Here is a 19,573-nt window from a genome sequence, read left to right as displayed (position 1 = left end):
TATGGACATTGTGGGGCTTCTCTCCCCCTGCCCCAAAGTACAGCCCAATCGAGCTGTGATGTTTTTAATTAAGGAAATGGAGTGGTGAGAGAGAAAGGGGTTTGAGTTGGTGAGAATCAAGGAAGCCTGCCGGGGAGAGGAGGTACCTGAGCTTTGTCCTGAAAGAAAGAAATGCAGAATTTTAACAGGGAGAGATGAGACGGAGTATATTATAGAAGGATGTGTTGTGTGTGTGTGTGTATGTGTGTGTGTGTGTGTGTATGTGTGTGAGTGTATGTGTATATGTGTGTGAGTGTGTGTGTGTGTGTGTGTGTGTGTGTGTGTGTGTGTGTTCCATGGTCACTTGCAGGAATTCAGAAGGCAGGAGACATTTCAGAACAAAACGGACTGTATTTCCAAGTCCCATCAACCCCAAAGCCTTTGTTAAGGAACACCCATGTGTCAGGAACCGTGCTGGGCTCTGGAAACACAACCACAAATGAAACAACCCCTCCTCTCACGTAGCTTATGTATCAGTAAGGGAGAGAAAACCAAGTACACATAGAAGAAATCTGAAGTAAACTTGGACAAGTTAGGAGGGTTGCTCTCCATTGCCATCCATCTCCCAGCCCAGGCTTCTCTTATGGCCAGGATCGCCAGGATTCCCCAGCGGAGGATTTTTCAGGCCGGACGTCCGGCACAGTTTTCCAAGCTACGTTTGGGGTGTTGTTTGTAGCTCTGCGACTTTCTGGCCCGGGTTAGCGTTCTTTGGGAGGCTTCTCATGGCCAGAAGGATATTATCAGGCTGGAACCCAGCTGCTGATCAAAGAGCTGACAACAGCATCGATGTTTAGTGTCTCTTAAATCTCCGCTATCCAAATAGATTAGCAAGCCTGCCTTCCTCTTAGCTAACATCTGTCCCCCACACTTCAGTGGAATTACCAGTGAAAGTATGACAAATAAAATGGGTCGTGAACCAAAATTCAATAAAAGCAAAGTTAATTACGTGTTTGTTAGAGAATAAACACACTGTTGGATCAATATGTAAATTCTGACCTTCAATGGTCTTTTCAGAAGCTTTTAAGCCTTTAGTCTTGCAAAGATTAACTTACAGCCTTGAACTTCCTTTTGGGAAGTTACCAGACCACACAGGCCCACCATGAATTACTGGTTGTCTTAAGTCCCGAGGATAGAGTTCTATTTGGGCGGCTGGGGAAATGTTAAACGAGCGAGAGGAAGAACAAAGACCTAGTGGGGTGAATGACATAATTCAATCGGCTAATAAACATTTAAGTGCCTGCCATGTGCCTGGAATTGGGCTAAGAGCTGGGGAATCCCTGCCTTCAGGAAGCTCATAATTTTATGGGGATGACAAAGAGCAGATACATAGACACAAGCTAGATGGAGGAGAGATCGGAACTCATTCATAGAGGGAAAACACTAGAATTACCAGGAGCTGGGGTGGGATTTTAGTTAGGATTTAAAGAATCCCAGGGAATTCAGTGGACAGAGATGAGATGGGAAAGCCTTCCAGGCAAGGGGGACAGGGGAGAGGATTTCCAGAGCTGAGAAATAGAGGGATTTGTTTGTGAGATAGCTGGGAGGCCAGCTTTAATGCAGAGAAGAGCAGGTGGTAGAGAATATAGCCTAAGAAGGGAAAGGTGTCTGTGAGGATGTGTGCTATGTTGTGGAGTCCTAAACAGAGGATGTTGTACTTGAACCCAAGGTGACCGGGAGCCACTGGAATTCATTGATTTGGGGGGAGGCAGTGACAAGTTTGGATCTGCGTTTTAGGAAAAATTACTTGGATGGTCAAGTGGAGGATGGATTGGAGTGGGGAAGAAACCTGAGGCAAGCAGATCCCCCAGAAGGCATCGGGGTAGTGGTGATAGAGAAGAAAAGGAGCTGTATTTGAGAGCTATTGGAAAGCTGAGCTCAACAGGCTGGACAATGGGAGTAGACAGGGGAATTTGGTAAGAGAGAGTAAGAAGTTGAGAATGATACCCTCACTGTGAGGTATTCTTGAAGGCAATAGGGTGAGATTTAGGAGGAAAGGCAACGGATTAGGTTTTAGATGTGTTGAGTTGAAGATGTCTATCGGGCATTCAATTTGAGATTCTGAAAGGCAGTTGGAAATGGGAGATTGGAAGTCAGCAGAAAGGTTGGAACAGAATAGGTAGATTCGAGAATCATCAATGTAGATATGGTAGTCAAGTTCATGGGATCTGATGAGATCCTCAAGTGAAGTAACAGAAGGCAGAAAAGAAGGTCCAGGACGGCCCTTTGGGGATGTGACCTAGATAGGGATCCAGGAGGATCTCAGGGAAACTGAGAAGGATTGGACTGAAAAGTAGGAAGATTACTACTTTTGTCTTGAGGACAAAAGAGAGGACCAAGGGGGAGGGTAATGTATAATACTGGCAATCATAGTAGGGTTGTTGTGAGGATCAAATGAGATGATTTTGTAAATTATTTAGCACAGTGTCTGGCATGTAGAAGGTGGCTTTCTATTGCTGTGGTGGTGATGATGATGATGATGATGAAATGTGTCAAAGACTATAGAGGGATTGAGAAGAAGGAGGACTAATTGCTATTGGATTTGTCAATTAAAAGATCGTTGATTTAAAAAAATCTAGAAAACAAATCATGCTAAATTGTGCAGTGAATAGAACTCTGGAGTCAAAAGGACCAGAGTTCAAATCTAGCCTCAGACACTTAACAGTTCCTAGCTGTGTGATCCTGGGCAAGTCACTTAACCCCAATTGTCTCAGCAAAAAGAAAAAAAAAAGAAAGAAAAAAAAGAAATGATCAATTTGCATTGGTGGAGGGAGTACCATATATATACACACCTACATACATAAACACATGTACAGAAACACTTATTTGTGTGTATTGGTGAAAGGCTGAGTGATATAGTAGGCAGAGAACTGGCTTTGGAGTTTGAAAGACTTGGATTCGTGTACTGAAACTAGAATACCAGTATAGAATTGTTTATAATTGCCTGGAAATATACTGACCCAGAAAAACCCTAGAACAATGTTGTAAATAGATAATCTCTGAGCCACGTGAAATGGAAAGCTCTCTAAATATAGAGATCTAGTGGGATAAATCAAAAGCAGATGGGAGGAGGATGAAGTACCTCTCATCCCCATCATCCTGTCTGCTGTTGCCAGAATTTTTTTCTTGAAGACATTTCTAATGAGCCTTAAGAAATTGGGCACGAACTTCCACATTTCTATTCATTAAAACAAACCACCCAGTCATTCTGTCCTGCCCAAGAGTCCACCAAAACTAAAAGAACAATAACAGGCTAATGAGCTGGCCAAGGGCTCTTCTCAGTTGAACTCCATTGAACATAAAATTAGAAGACTGATGCCTTTACTTTGTGTGCTCCATCTAGTGCTAATATCTTGAGCTTGTATCTTTCTGACCCTTTGATTTATTCATCTGTGAACTTGTTGGATTTCCCAGTAGAAGAACAGAATATAATGCCCATGAAGTTCTTTGTAAGCTTGAAAGGGCTAGATGCCTGTCAGTTATTATTATTTTGCTCAGTTTTCCCTTTGACACAAGGGAAGACTCAAGGTGGGGAGGTAATATATTGGAAAATGATTCTGACATTAAAAAAAAAAGCATAAACATAAGTTAATTATTGGGAAATTTCAGTTCTATCTTGAATAATGTCCACATGATTGCTGAGTTGGAAGGGTCCCCAAGAGCCATGTGTTAACAACCTCTGCATGAGCAATACCCATCAAAGACTCATAACAAGGACTCCTACGGAATTGGCTAGAAGACCTGCAGGAATGAAGAGCTCTGTTACTTTCTTTGATCACCGATTCTTGATTAGGGACAGCTCTGATTGTTAGAAAGTTGTTATTTCATTCAGGTTAACTTTGTCTCATTGCAGCTTCCACATTTTCATGAATAATGAAGTTAGCTGATTCTTGTTTTGTTAGATGATTATAACAGATAGAGTATTTATTAAGCAATTACTGTGTGTTGATTCCTGTATTAAACTCTAGTAATACAAATACAAGCAGGTGAGATGGTCCTTGCCTCCAAGGGGGTTATATTATTTTCTTTTTATCATAGCTTTTTATGGACAAAACATATGCATGGGTAATTTTTCAACACTGACCCTTGCAAAAACTTGTTCCAACTTTTCTCCAAGGAGGTTATTTTCTAATGGGAGAAGATAATGCATAAAAGGGGAACTGGAAAAGGACCTAAAGAAGTAATTTAACCTAATTTATGTGCTTCACATTCTTCATGTATTCAGGTTCTCTTGGCAGTTGGCTTTTTAAACCTGTCTCGGTGAATTTTATTAGATGATCTTTTGTAAGTTTTCTTCCAGACGCATCATCTTAGATATTGTTGTAGCTACCTTTTGGGGGTAGAAATGAGGTGTGCGGGCATTCTCAAAGTTTTGGGGGCCTTGAACTTCAAGAAATTCCACTGCGAAGCTATATTGCCCAGAAGAACAAGACTGTGAACCATGCTGATGGGGTTTTCCCTGTTGAGGAGGCAGGGAATGGGAGGACTAGGGGCTGTCCCTATAAAAGGAAGCAGAGAAAATGCATACTCTTGAGAATAATATGGCATGGCAGAGTGCATGAAGTTAGGAATAGGAGACATAGACCTGAGCAGATTGGCGTAGAGTGGATCACAGCTGAGGAAGTGACTGATTTCTACTCACTACCTTCCCTTCTCTGCTTTCCAGACGGCATTCTGGGAAAGTTCCCTAACTCCTTTACTCTCCATTCCTTCTCTAATCAGCAGAGAGATGAAAATAAATTGAACCTTAGTGCTTCCATTCATATCTAATCTGCTGTGCTTTAATTTAATGCTTTTTAAAAAATCCTTTGTGCTATTTGAAATTGTTATTACATTATATGAGCATTTAAATTTTTTTAGTACAAACCACTGCGGGCATAATTTGAGATTCTGAGAGGAAAAGCTAACCCAGAAGGGAGAGGACATTTTCCCTAGCTCAGGTTTAGCTGAGGGGTCTGCTGCGGAGAGAGACAGACAGACAGGGAGAGACAGAGACAGAGAGAGACACAGAAAGAGATATAGCGAGACAGAGAAAGAAAGTTTCTTCAATTTTACTAATTTCTGATTATCTATGCAGCAAGCTACTTTGGAACCTGGAGAAATGCTTAATCAGGAAATGAGCCAGTAGCAATGAGAAGGAGAACCTAGTATACTGATTCAGGAGAGCATACACTCAGCACAGAGCACTTGGCCAACAGCTTATGCCTTACATAAGAGGAGACAGCATTGTCCACTAGATAAAATACTCAACCTGGAGTCAGGAAGACCTCCTGGCAACCTATGCCAGACACTTCCCGGCCAAGTAGCTCTGCACAAACCATTTCATCTCTCTCAGCCTATCAAATAATGTCAAAAATAATCCTTACATGCGTACTTCACAAAGCTGTTGTAAAGCTCGAGGCAGCATGCATAGAGAGTTTTACAAACTTTAAAAGATAATAGAATCATATTTGGTGCTGGAAGAGACCCTCCAGACATCTAGGTCAACTCTCCTATTTGACATAGGCTCGGGGAGCCTAAGGGATTTATCCAATGGCATAAAAGTAATAAGTGGCAGAACCAGGATTTAATCCAAGTGCTCTGACTCTCATTCCAAAGCTCTTTCCATTGTGTGATACTCTGCATATTTGAATTGTTTGTTATTATTATTATTATTATTATAACTTCTTTCCCCACAATGTATCCAAACCAGCTCTTTAAAAAAAAATAAATTTAAGTACTTAATATTTATTTCAGGTTGGCCTTTTTGGTTAGAATAACGTAGGGATCAAAATGCTCCCAAATCAGCACAAATCCACATTGAATAATGTTCTGGGCCAGGAATGACACCACAAAGATTACAAACTCTTTTTGGCTGACCTCTTCCCATCATGCATTTGAAAAATCATGTTTTCCCGATACATAGCAGTGCAAAGAAAGCTAAAGGCATGAGCTGTTCCTAACTCATCAGCCCTGCAGAAACGTCTGTGGAATTCTCTGAAAATTTTTCAGGAAAAATTGGGCAAAGACTGTCATCTTTTTTTTTTTTTTTTTTTTAAACATCGCAGGCTTATTTTAATCTCTGAGTACCCAGAGGTTAAGCTAAAGCAAAACCCAGAATATATATATATTTAGAAAATAGCCTCTGCAAATGACATTTAGCCTCTAATACTCAGGGTATCTTTCTCTAAGTTGCTGATGAAATAGCCTTGGTGTCTGGGAGTGGAGTTTCGGAACAATAGAGCGTTCTGTCATCGCTGTCCAAGTGCTTAAAAACCCACTTCATTCCACTTAAGGCCAGGATGATTTGCATATTTGAGGGGGTGCATTAAATCACCGGGAGCTAATGACTGGAGAGCACAATCCTGCCGCAGTCGCGGCTTTCAGCCGTCAGCCCGGAGACGCCCGAGTCCCCCACGACATTGGAATATCACACACATTGCTGAAGGTCAATCCATAATAATTCTGACAGTTTCCTCCAGAGCTTTGCCTCCAAAGACGCTCTTTAGAAACTGCGGGCCGGGGCTTTGTCCCGCCCCGAGGAGACAATGGGAAGCCGGGAAGGGCCCCCTCCCCGTTTCCGGCTTTTCCCGGGCACGAGTGGCGGGGCCGTCCCTTCCTCGGCACCCCGGCCTTAGCCAACCCAACGGGGCGGCCCCGGGGAGAAACCCCCCGCTCGTCGAACGGCTTCGATCCCCGGGCTCCCCGACAATCGGCGCTCCACAAACGCGCCCGGGAGTCAGCGGGGACTTTTTAATGACAGCGCTGTCTATAACGGTATCGTCAAGCAAGACATTGGCATAAATCATTGGCACATTGCGGACTGTCAGCGCTGTCAGCCCGCCGGTGATGTGATCTTTAGTCTTTCGGATCTATAGACTGGCATTTGGATCGGCCGAGCGGCCGGCGCTCCGCCTTGCATATTAAAGGCTTTTCCGCCGATATCGAGAGGCCGGAGTCACGGCGGCCGCGAGATGGGGGGGACCCATTTGCATAATTCTCGCCCCCGCCTCGGAGCCTCGCTTTGGAGGCCGGGCGTCGCGGTCCGTCCCGGGGCGCACCTCAGAAAGTGACCCTTCAGAACGGGAGGAAAAAAGCCAGTTATTTATTCCTCCTGACAAGTTCCTGGAGAAGATGGGGGGGGGGGGGAGGGAGGGGAGATGATAGCAATTTGTTAATAAAGCAGTTTGCCGGGATTTTTTTTTTTTTTCATTCTAAAATGACTTTAGTTTTGGAGTCTGATTGGGGGGGGGGGGGAGGATGGACTTGAAGAGCGGGAGGCGGATTTATACAAATGGCCCCCACGCCGGCAAGCGCCATAATTTTGCCCTTGGCTGCATGGAATTAAATAAATCTGCATCTGCGTATAACCTGATTGAGAACCGGCCGGCCTCTGGGTAACTTGATTTGGAGCTCTGGACTCCCGGAGGCTGCGGCTTTCACCCCCGGAGATTCCCGAGGCTCCACAGCCTCGCAGGTAGTTGTTCTCCAGCACCTTGAGGAACATCCTGGGGACGTTGGGTTCTCCCTCACCGGAGGGCGAGCTTGGAGGGTCCCTTGGGATGAGGTCATAGAGGGGGTTCTAGACCAGCTCTAGGTTGCTGAACCTTCATACGGGATAATGCTTAGGAAAGTGCTTTAAAAAGTTCATGAGAAATCCAGAAAACCATCTCATAACCTTTCTGGAGTGTCTTTCCCCTCCCTTTCTCTCCCAAACTTTCATCACAAAGAGCTGCTTTGGACATGCTGGGTTCCCCTTCACCTGAGGTGTTCAGGCAAGCTCGGAGGATCCCTTGGGATGAGGTTGCAGAGATCACAAACTTTCATCATAAAGAGCCGGCTATGGTAGACTGAGAGGCAGCAAAGTACAGGGGAAGGAAAGCTAGATTTAGCATCAGAGAAAGGGAGGTCAAATCCCCCTTTTGCTACATCTGCAGCTATCTGGGTCTTGATTTTCTCATCTGCAAAATGTAGACTAGAACTTTAGAAGAACGTAGAAAGCATCACCTTTCCTTTGGGTCTCCTGTGTAGGTGCAGTGTTGGAGCGGCTGTGGTTAGTCTAATTTTGCCTTTTTCCAGCAGACACACCGAACCCTTTAGGTAGGAGATGCAGACTCTACATTTGAGGAGCTTACAATCACCTGTATCCCCAAGATAGTCCCATTGATTATGTGACTCATTGGTATTTCTTTCCACTATGGCTCAAATCCATGGTCCATCTTTTCAATTTCAGTCTTTCTCCAATCACATGGTACAATGGTGAGTCATGGAACATTACAGTCTTTGAAGGCTAGAAAATAAGCAATCCTTGGGGATGGGTAAGAGACTACAGAGGAGGAAAACTCAGGGGAAAACCAGAACAAAAGGGTATAATGTAAGAAAGTCATAAGCAAAAACGATTTACTAGTCATGTGGCCAAAGTACAAGATAATCTAAGCATGGCTCAGCTACATGCTCCTGTGATTCCTGAGAAGTCAAGAAAGGGTCCTTGCATAGTGGGGGAAAAAAAAAAAACTCTGTAGTTAACATACAAGTGTTTGTCCTGGTGGGACTGGGGAGATGTGGCTGGAATAGTTGGGACTAAGTTTGTCTCATCTGGAGTGATACGGGGAGTCAGCTCTGGGTCCTTTGGACAAGAAAATATAGAAGCCATTTTCAGGACTTTGGCAGAGAGCTCCCAAGACCCTAGGGGACTTCTGCTGACTGCTTTTTATCTACTTGTTACTGACATTTATCTGCTTTTATTCTTCTGAACTTATTTTTAACTGTATTGGGGCCTGTTTTCTTTTTAGCCAGGTAGGGATTTCAATATATTTATTATAAGTGGGTTATTCCTTTGAACCCTTCAGCTCTGAGTGATCCATTGTGCCAGGTGCAGAACATGACCCGGAAAGTGAATGTGGACAATGAGACACATGAGATGGGTGGTTGTCAATGGGCTGAGGGGACCACATCAGTTGGAGAATTGGAATGGTCCAGTTTCTTCATTTTACAGCCTCACTTCCCAGACCTCTGTTTTATCAGAGACTGGGAATTAGCTTCCATCTTCACCCCATTCTCTGCTACCATTTTTCCTCCTTGTCCCAAAGTGCAGGGAGAGAACCTTGGCCCAATTTAGACACTAAGTAGAGCACCTGGAGGCATTCCAGACTGGAGCAGCTCTCCTACGGACTGAAGCCTATTTACTGGGGCATCTTGGGAAATTGCACCGTTGTCCCAAAACTGCATTCAGTTCACTGGCTTCCAGGATCAACTGATGACTTCCCATGTTAAGATATACCAAAAGCAAGAGCCCCCTTTGTTCTAAAAGTCATCCTTCAAGGCATTAAAAAACCTATTCTCTTAGGAAAGTGAAGACCCTGGGCTAAAAGTGTTTCCTTCTTGTCTTTGGAGCAACTAAACTTCTAAGACCTTGGATCCTTTGTATTTTGTCATCGTTGCTAAAATATCAGGACTCATTGCTCTTCAACAGACGTAAAAGACATCAGATCCCTTTCTTGGAAGGCTGAGTTTGGCAGGAAAATGTCTTTGCTGATTAAATCCCAAAGTTCCCAGTTTCTGAATTAGCTGATAGAGACAGAGACAGAGACAAAGAGAGGGAAACTGCCTAATTATCAGAGAAGGGCTTGCAAATAAAATTCTTCCTGGGAAGACCTGTATTTCCTAATGCAGAGAGTAGTGAGCAGAACCAGGAGCATTTTTATAGGAACAACATTGTAAACAAAAACCACTTAAAAAACCTTAGGAACTTTAATCTATGAAATGACCAATCCCTTCCCCTTTCCCCCATAGAACTGAAAATAATGTCAAGTGCTCACCTCCCGCCAAAGATGATGGACTCAAGGTGCAGAAAGAGACTCACTTTTGGATATGTTCAGTGAGGGAACTCTAAGGATTTTCTTTTTCCTTCTTTTGGATTGATTGGATGGATTGAGGGAGGAAGGAAAGAGATGGGAACTGGTAATACAGCTGTCTATGAGGAAGAAAAGAGGGTCATTGAAGTCTCTCTTTATTTAATGTACAGAAGATAACAGAAAGAAAGCCAGAAAGAAACATTAAGAAGCAGGACATTGTGGGAAGGTCCATGCTTAATTTATGATATACTTAAAAGAGAAAGACAAGGATTTTTAGTTTCATATACAATCCTTTTTTTGTTTCATATACTTGGCACATGAAAATATTCATTTTACTTGAAGTTTAATTTCAGAATGAAAACAAATTAAATTCAGACCAAATAGATTAGGTCTTCCCATGCATGTCACTGAATTCTCTAAATAAAGGTTCTCAACTTGGGGTTTGTGGATTTAAAAAACCCCAATATTTTGATAATAATATAGAAATATAATTGGTTTGCTTCATGATCACACATATTTTATATATTTAAAAACATGATTCTACAATGGGGTATCAGATGCTTCACCAGCTTGCCCAAGAGATCCATAATATACAAAAGATTAAACCTTTTCGAAGACCTTTGTGCCAACCTTGCTCTGCTCACCAGGCTAATGCCAATAAAATGGAAATGGCCTTTTTGATTGATCTCATAGTAAAATAATAAATAGTAAAATAAAAAGCCTATGATAATTTGAGAGTTTAAAAAGGTCCTATTTTAAATTGACTTAGAAATGGTCAAAAACTAGTGATGAGTTGTGGTCATCCTAATGATCATTAATATTTTGTAGTAGTGATTCAACTTAGGATAAGGGAGGCAAGATGTCATCCCGTATCTTATGAGATCATTTCAGAATCACTGGGATTTGTTTTATGATTTTTCACAGTCAAAGACTTCGTGGCCTCATGGCCAATCTCTTGATGAAGAGAACTCCTGTCTTTGCAAGACCGGTACTCAAGTAGCCAACTTCTCTGGGCCTCATCACCACCTGCCAGAACTTGTGCTGGCCTGGTACAGCCCTTGAGATAACCCCATACAATGATAGGGATCAGTAGACAGCCTTGATGGAGGGCCACTGATATTTGCTTGAACTTTCATAGGTGCCTCTGGAATACAAAGTAGTCAGCTAGCAGGCTGTCCTGATGGAAACATCCACCAATGCTACTTTCAGACATGGATAAGGATTTTCCTAGGGTGTCACTGCAGGTAGAGTACGGTATTTGGTGAAGGAAAAGCTGGTTTTATTTCAGCTCCTCTTGCTTGTTTTTCTGCTTCCTGGCTTTGGGCCCATCATGTAATCTGCCTCAGTTTCAATTTCACAGTTCTATGGTTGGGCTTAAAAGAGGTATTGAATAGAGATGAAAATTTTTTAAAAGATTAATAAAAATATAAATAATAAATGGATAGAAATTAAAATTTTCTAAAGATTAATAGATATACAAATAATTTTAAAGTTTAAAAAGTTAAAACAAAATAAATCTAATAATAAATAATAAACAAATAACAAATCTAAAACAATTTTAAATAATTTTACAAAAAAAATAAAGCCAGGTAATCAGTCAACAAGCCTTTATTAAGTGTTTATTATATTTTAGGGACTATGCCAAATTCTGGAGCTACGAAGAAAGGCAAAAACATCTCCTGCCCTCAAGGAGCATATATTGGAAGCAACAACATGCTAACAGTTATTGATTATTTAGTCAGTAGAATTCTTGTTCTACTGACATGTGCTGATAGATCGTATAGTGAATGGAGCACCGGACCTATAACCAGGCTAGCACGAGATCAAATCAGACATTTGCTGCTTGTGTGATGAATCATTTAATTTCTGTCTGCCTCAGTTTTCTCCATAAAATGGGAATAATAATAATATAATAGCACCTATCTCTCAGGATTGTTGTGAAGATTTTTAAAGTGTTTAGCAGAACATTGGCAAATAGTAGGTGCTTCATAAATGCCTGTTTCTTTTCTCCCTTATTTGCCAGAATCTTATTCATGTTCAGGTTGGATTAATGACCTGGAAGTTTGCTTTAATCTTTGAGCTTCTGTGAATTGAAATAAAAGAATTTTATACCCATGTTTTCATTTTTCTAATTAAACAGCAAATGAATAATGTAGCAGTGAAAAAACTCTCTTGATGATATTTTAGCAGTATTTATGTTTTCAGCTTATCTCCATCTCCAGGATAGACACATTGCTGGTTTCCCTTATCCTTGGACCACAGATCTAGACTGAGAAGGAACTTTTCAACTCTCCAGTCTAAATCATGGAGGTCAAGTGACAAAATCAAGGTATTATGGGCAATAAAGGTTAGAAATAAGACTGGGATACAGGTTATTGGACTCCAGGCCTGGTGTGTGACTCAGTAGACATGGCATATTGTTCTCAACTGTCAAGTTAGAGTATGGTGGAGGAGAACAGGTGGGAGGCACGAAAGATCTGGACTCCAATCAGACCAGTGACTATCTATAAGCTTCATGACCAGAGATTAGTCACTTATCAGCTTCCGGGCTGTAGGGCTTGACTCCTAAATCAGAGATGCTCTGCCTTGGTGGAAGGAGTTCCCCTACTGGGATTTCCCTCCAACGATAACATTCCAGCTCCGAGCATCCATCCCAGAACTTGAGAGACTGTGGGTTCCTCAGGGGCGGGTCTTCCTTCCTTCGGTGAGATGACCATAACCCATCTGTGACTCAGTAGAAATTCCTTGTGACTTAGGATGACTGTTAAATTCCTGCCCTGGCTTCCAAGTTATTTCTGAGCCTCTTTGAATGGAGCTGGGTTACTCCTGAAACAAGGGAATTTAGTTCACCCCTAGGCCATGATCACAGCTTTTCCAGCCCGGTAGGATTTTCCAAACTGCATTGTGCTGGCAGAGTCTTCCAGAGCCTGGGAGACATGAGGCCATTTGTAAATAGCATGGCCATCTTTGAGATTCTTCATGGTTTCCATTTGTTTGTAAGTTCTTCAAGGGGTTAATTATAGCTTGTTTTCCTTTTTATTGACATTCCCTCAGCACTTAGGACGCTGTCTGACTGCACATTTTGGATGCTCACTAAATGTCACTGACTTGTTCCTTTTGACATTTTGAAACTAGATGAAAAGACAAAAAACACCAGAGATACTTTTAGGCCACTCAGATCATGATGTCATGTACTTTTTAAAAATTGCTTTTTATTTACAAGTTATATGGGTAATTTTCCAGCATTGACGATTGCCAAACCTTTTGTTCCAATTTTTCCCCTCCTTTCCCCCACCCCCTCCCTAGATGGCAGGTTGGATGTCATGTACTTTTGATTATGTTTGTAGCCTTCCCTCTGGGAGCCATAGTTACCCCCATCCCCCAAACTTAATAATTTGGGTGATCCAGAGGAGTGACGACCCTCACAGTTCAGCGTATAGTCCTTGATTCCCATACTTCCTAAAAGTATAACTCATGAACCCCCACCAGTAAGCTGATCTTTAATAATATACTAATAGATGCAATTCATGCAAAGCAAAAGCATTTTGTAAAATAATTAACTAGATCAATAGATGAAAAAATTTCCTCCATAAAAATTGGGTCATACTCTCTCAAAAACACACATAACTTCACAGATTGGTAATGAGGCACACATATAGGGAATGCATATGACCAAGGCATTGCTCCCTAATGATAATAATCATGTAAAAGCTAACACTTATGCAGCACTTACTGTGTGCCAGGGACTAGGCTAAGCACTTTATAATTATTTCATTTACTTTTCACAACAATCCTCAGGCCCCAATGTCTTTTCTGTCCTTGTGGAATCCTTTTGTTGCTCTTTCCTTGCCCATCTGACCTTTCTGGTCTGTATTTCTCCCCCGCGTGACTCTCTTCAGCCATAGCTGGTTCTTTCCTGAATTCTGATTTTCTTCCCGGCTGCCAAAGGTTGGGCGCCTCATTGCCTCACCGTGTCTGTGTCAGTTTGGGGAACGCGTGTGTCTTCAATCTCTGTCTCTAGCTGCTTAATCCTTCTATCTAATTTGATTGTTCCCCAGGCTTGGCAGGTTGAGCTTTTTAACGGATTCCACAGACCTTTAGTCAGCCAGTGTCCCACTGCTCTTCTGGGTAGAAACTGGAGAACTTCACGTCTTGTATAAAGATGACAGGGCTTAAACATGTCTTTGCACTCTATTCACATCAGAACACAGCTGTTTATCTGTGCCTTCATTTCTGTAATTACATGGAAAGGGATGGGAGAAATGTGTCCCATTCCTTACTACCCAAGGAAATCAAATTCTTGGCCACATTGTTTACAAAGAGACGATTTCTTGTCCAAAATAAGCTTGTCCCGTATCATTTAGTGTATCAAGATTTTCATACATGAACACAAAGGAACTGATCCATCACTATTAGGAAATTTATCACAAAAAGGTTTTTTTAGTGTTCAAAATGGGCTGTATTGAGTCATACATACATAAACACACAGAGCGACATATACTGTCCTAGTACTGCTGAAGCCAGCGATCAATTAATCAGCAAGCACTGATTAAGCACTTACTATTTACCAGTCTTTCTGCTAAGTGCTGGGGATCCCAAGAAAAGCCAAAGTCCTTGAGGAGTTTACCTTCTCGTGGGGGAGACCACATGCAAATAAATGAATACAGACAAGCTGGATACAGCGAATGTGGGTGATAACTTCAGAGATGAAGACCAGGAAGCAGGGACTGGGCAAAGTCCTGCCAGTGGGGTGTTTGAGCTGAGTCTTGAAGGAAGCCAAGAGCTCTGAGAGAAGGAAGCGACCAGGAAGACCGTACCAGCGAAAGCCCGTAGATGGGAAATGAGTGGGAAAAACGGCAAAGGGGCCAGGATGGCTGGATCGGAGAGTCAGTGCAGGGGAGGAAGTGTGAGATGATGGGAAAGGGCAGGAAAGGGCCAGGTCATGAGGAATTTTAAATGCTGAATGAAATAGTCTCTCTGGGAGACAATAGGGAGCCACAGGAGTTATTGAACAGGACAGTCACAAGGGCAGATCTGCATTTTAGGAAAATCACTTTGGCTGCTGGGTGGAGAATGGATTAGAATGGAGAGAGACTTGAGGCAGAAGGACCAACCAGAAGATCGTGGCTATAGTCCAGACAGGAGGGACTGACCAGGATTGGAGAGGAGATGTTGGTGGTATGAACGTAGAAATGACAAATCTGGGTTTAGGGGGAAAGGTAATGGATTCTGTTTTGAATGTGTTGAGTTCGAGAGGCCGATGGGACATTGAGCTCAAGATGTCTAATAGGCAGCTGGTGATGCAGGATAGAAGCTCAGAAGAGAAGCTAGAGCTAGAACTAGTGACGTGAGAATCATCTGCATCCAAGTGAGGATTAAAGCCACGAGGGAGCTAACAGAGAGAGAGAAAGAGGAAGGTCCAAGACAGAATCTGGGGGGACTGTGACACGAATGAGATTTAGCAAAGGAGACAGAGAAGGAGCCATCGGACAGTCAGAGAGGGATCAACAAGCGCAGACCCAGCTATAGACATCTGTAAACGGCGGGTTGGAAGCCAGTGAGATTGCAGTAATCAGGCAAGCAAATTCTTCTTTTGGAAAAAAGAGTTTGGGGGAGTTTCAGGATCTAATACTCATTTAGTCGCTTTATGAATAATTATTAAGTGCCTATCATGCAAACAATTGAGAGACAGTGTGGTTCAGTGGGTAGAAGACTAACCCTTGAGTCAGGGAGCATGTGTTCAAGCCTTACACTTAACACATAATGGTCAGGTGACCCTTGGTTAACCATGTAAGAATATAGCCCTTAGTAGAGCCACCTGTTTCCAAAGATTTGTGATTCCTTTGGGGGCCGGAGCTTCCCCTGCATCAGGCTGGCTGCCCCTCTGTGCCTCAGTGGATGCTTTCTCACTTAGTGGTGATTTCCTGGCAATGAGCCTTGGACAACAAATAGGCCATCGGCAGCCCTGACTGCAGCCTTCTGCTCAGCCCTTTTAAAGATTACTCTCTGCTGGGCCACGGTTCACTTCCATCCCAGTGGGAGATAGGACTCTCCTTTGGCTCTACTGAAAAATGTTATCAGAAATAAATAATAAAAGGCAATCCCAAGGTCTCCCTGAAGAACTCTGGAGTCCATTGTGAGAAATGGGAAACACTGGCCCCCGACGGCACGCTAAGGCAAGGAGGGCCGGGCTCCAAGAGCAAAGCGGAATTGCAGTAGCTCAGAGTTTCATATGAACTATTTGTGTCCAAGCTGTAGTAGAGTCTTCCAAGCGAACAACGTCTGATCAGTCACAGATGGACACGATATATCTTAACCCAACCGAGTGAGGGCCTTGTGGTGCTCTTCGAGGATGACGGACAGCAACCATTAAAACTATGTTGGTCACTTAAAATCCAGTGAGGAGCACGTCTCCTCTTTTTCTCTGGCCGGATCAGTGGCAGTCTCCAGTCCCATCACTGGATTATTGCTTTCCCTGCATTCTTTCCTGTTTGTCCTGCAAGTCATTGGCATTCTAAACAGCGATCATTCATCCTGAAGCCTGGAAGAGGAGAAATGAATTAAATATTAAAGAAAAGTCATTGATATTCCTCAGCTTGTCAGCTTTTAGGGGAAAGAGGGTCAGGGGATGAAGTTGGGGGTTTTTTGTTAAGCCTCCTAGGCTTGCTGCCACTGAAATCAATGATATCAGAATGATGATTGTAAACCTCTCTCTGGTACACAAGAAATGATCAAAGGATTTCAGAATCTAAGCCCATAAATGTTCAAGACCACAAGTATCAAATTCTGCTCTGTTACACTCCCCTGTGCATCCTGGAATCAGGAAATATATTTGGGAAATGCAGAACAAAATAAAAATACAATGAAACAGAGATAATGTGATGATGTAGTTTTTCCCTCTTTTCCTCCCAATCAATCAACACTTAAGTGCTTGCCATGTGTCAAGCACTGTCATAGGCTCTAGGGCTAAAATTACAAAGACTCACAATGATCTTTCTCTTTTTTCAAAAATAGTATTTTATTTTCCCAAATACATGAAAAGATAGTTTTCAACAGTCAAAACCTTATGTTCCAAATTTTTCTCTCTCCTCCTCCTCCCTTAGATAACAAACAATCCAATATAGGTTAAACATGTGCAGTTCTTCTAACCAAATTTTTATCTTCATCATGCTGCCAAGAAAAATCAGATCAAAAGGAGAAAAAAACCACAAGAAAAAAAAATCAAGTAAACAAACAGTAATAACAAAAAAGGGAAATACTATGCTTTGATCCATATTCAGTCTCCATAGTTCTCTCTTTAGATGTGGATGGCTCTTTCCATCACAAGTCTGATGGAATTGTCTTGAATCACCTCATTTTTGAAAAGAGCTCAGTCCACATGATGTGGTTTTCTAAGTCTGCGGGGATCCTTATGGAAGGTTTAGTTACCTCATTCTACTTTCACTAAAAAATATCAAGAGCTACAGGGGCTTTGTTTTTACCATTGCCTCTTGTTAGAGTCCAGAGACTATTGTTCTTGAAGAAAGTCTTCTCCTAATAGCTCCCAACTACACACAAAGTATTTCAGAGTTGAATGAGATCTCGGCAGCCATCCAGTCCAATACAAATCTCCAAAGAGTTCTCCCTTAAAGGACAATTTGTTCTATCTTAGATGACCGCTGGTGAAAGGGAGAGGGATTCTACTATCTTCCAAGATAGTCCATTCCCATTTTCACAGAATTGGATGGTTGGAAGGGACCTTGCAGCTCACAGAAATCTCTGTAACACTCCATAAGCAGCCCTCTCTTCTCTGCTTGAAGATCTTAATGGAGACAACCTCCTCTTTAAAAAATAATAATAATTTATTATTTATTTCAATGAAAACATGTATGCTAATAAAGTCTTAGACTTTTCTTTCTCTTTCACAAAGGAATATGTGAGAACAAATCAAACCTATCTTCTGAAATTAGTCTACTGGCCTATTTCTTTTCCTCGAGATTTGTTATTTTGAGAAAACCTACTGTGTATAAATTTCCCAAACCTCTCTTTATAGTGGTCTTCTCTTTTTTTAATAATAGCTTTTTATTTTATTGTGAAAATATATGCAAAGATTTGCTCAAAACTATGCTCAAAAAGTTATCAAACTACATATCCTTTGACCCAGAAGTGTTTCTATTGGGCTCATATCCCAAAGAGCTATTAAAGGAGTAAAAGGGACCTGCATGTGCCAAAATGTCATTTCTTACAGAACAATAATATTCCATAACATTCATATCCCATCACTCAGTCATTCTCCTGCTGTCGGGCATCCCCTCAGCTTCCAGTTTCTGCCACTGCAAAGAGGGCTGCCCCAAACACTTTTGCCCACGTGGGAACCACCTCCTCTTGAAGCCTGTTTCACAGATTTGGGCGAAAACCTTCCGGTATTAAGTCTAAATCTGTCTCCTGGCAGCTTCTACCTGTTGTTCCTGCTTCTCCTCTGCTGGGACAGCCTCGGAGACCCAGGAGTCGCTTCTCTCTGGCCAGAGACTTCTTAGCCTTCTTCACTGAGCAGCTTTTTGAGAATTTGAAACCAGTTCTCACCTTGGGCTGAGCCTTCCCTTCTCCAAGCTGAACGTCCTCGATTCTTAAAAGCTGTTGTTCATAAAGTACAAACTTCACCCATCTAGGAGGCGGCGCATTTGTGCCTCGGCCACTGGTTTCAGAAGCAGACTGACTTGGGTTCCGCTCCTACCTCAGACATTTATTAGACTTCTCTATAAGAGGAAGAGTTTGGACTGGATGTTTTTTAAGGTCTCCTTAAATCTATGACTCTTTAACCTTATGATTTAGGTCTCTCTGAGCCATTGTGGGCTCCTTTTTTCCCTACCCAGTTTATCAGTGAGAGACTGTAGCAGAATGGGTCCTGTATGAACAGAGAGGGGACGTAGGTGGGAAACGTCGGGCAGGTAGAGATCCAGGTACGGTCAGAAGGACCTCTGCTTCTTATTTCTAGAAGTTAAACTTCTGCACATACCCCGAGTCACCTTTGCTTTTGATCCCCACATTCCCTATTGCTCATGTTTAACTTGCAATTCACCAAAACCGTCCAGATCTTGTCCGGAAAGCCGCTCTCCAGCTATCCCATCTGTGCTGATGTCTTGAACCCGCTTCCTGCTGCAAAATGGAAAAACAGGGACAAGAAGAGGTTAAAGGTTTACCCGATGATGAGTCAGTGCTTCTCTCAGTACGAGCCCGGCGAGTCCCAACTCCGTCCTCCCAGTGGCCACATACACAATGGGGCCTCTTTATTACCCGTGGACATAGATATTCAAGTAACTTAATTACAGGAGCATTTTAAATACACTGTTTGAAATTAAGTCTGAAGTGGACTGTACGCACTCCTTTGCCTTCCTAATGTTCTGGTCCTATTAGATTTGAGTCTCTGCATGGAAGCCCCGAAGGAAGTGGGGAGGCCGCCTGTGTAACTTAATTGCCTCCACTGGATGATTGTATGTGTACTTCTAATCTCATTGTCTGAGCCTGGAAGATTATAGGAGAGTGAGAACAATTTTAAAGCCTGGGGCAGGAAATATTAATAGCTCTCCGTCTGGAAGCCGGCGTAATAGATAATGTCCCGCTTACTTCCCGCTCTCGATTTTGTGTTCTTTTGTGACTGTTCACCTCTCCAACCTTGTACTTTAACACTTGCAGAGGCAATGTTTTTGCTACTTTTCTAGGGATTC

The sequence above is a fragment of the Antechinus flavipes genome, chromosome 5, assembly GCF_016432865.1.
Source record: "Antechinus flavipes isolate AdamAnt ecotype Samford, QLD, Australia chromosome 5, AdamAnt_v2, whole genome shotgun sequence".
Taxonomy (NCBI): Eukaryota; Metazoa; Chordata; class Mammalia; order Dasyuromorphia; family Dasyuridae; genus Antechinus; species Antechinus flavipes.
The sequence above is the reverse complement of the archived record's forward strand: the minus strand, read 5'-3'. Positions refer to the sequence as shown.